Source organism: Plasmopara halstedii (assembly GCF_900000015.1).
Source record: "Plasmopara halstedii genome assembly, contig: Scaffold_2061, whole genome shotgun sequence".
NCBI lineage: Eukaryota > Oomycota > Peronosporomycetes > Peronosporales > Peronosporaceae > Plasmopara > Plasmopara halstedii.
In genome coordinates this window covers 1,812,257-1,812,687 of record NW_020188969.1, presented here as the reverse complement: position 1 = coordinate 1,812,687, position 431 = coordinate 1,812,257, and positions in this window count along the sequence as shown.

The following is a 431-nucleotide window of genomic DNA, read 5'->3' as shown; positions in this document are numbered from 1 at the left end:
CGGACGCCGAACTGCACTTCGAGCAGACCCCACGGACGCACACCAGTGCAGCACACCGCCGATGCATCGGCATGGTGCCTGAACCACAACGAAGTTTCCGGCTGCATGTGTCCAGAGCCTTCGGGCTGAGATCGCTTGCAGACTTTATGCGCGGAACCGGCGCGTGGCCACTGCAGCAAGACTTCGTAGAACGACATATCGACTACACTCTCGCGAGTGTGACGCCTGGTCTGCAGGCAAAGTGGCTGCGGAAGCTGTATATGGAATCAACACAAATCGTGACTCGACTTGGCGCGTCGCAACTTGTGCTATCGCCGTCAAACAGCGCGCGAATGCGTCTGCTCCCCTACTTGGGCTGCACAAGTGGCGTGAAGACGTGCTTGCTTCCGAGTATCCCGCGATCTGCACTTCTCCGTGCTGTGTGGACACCT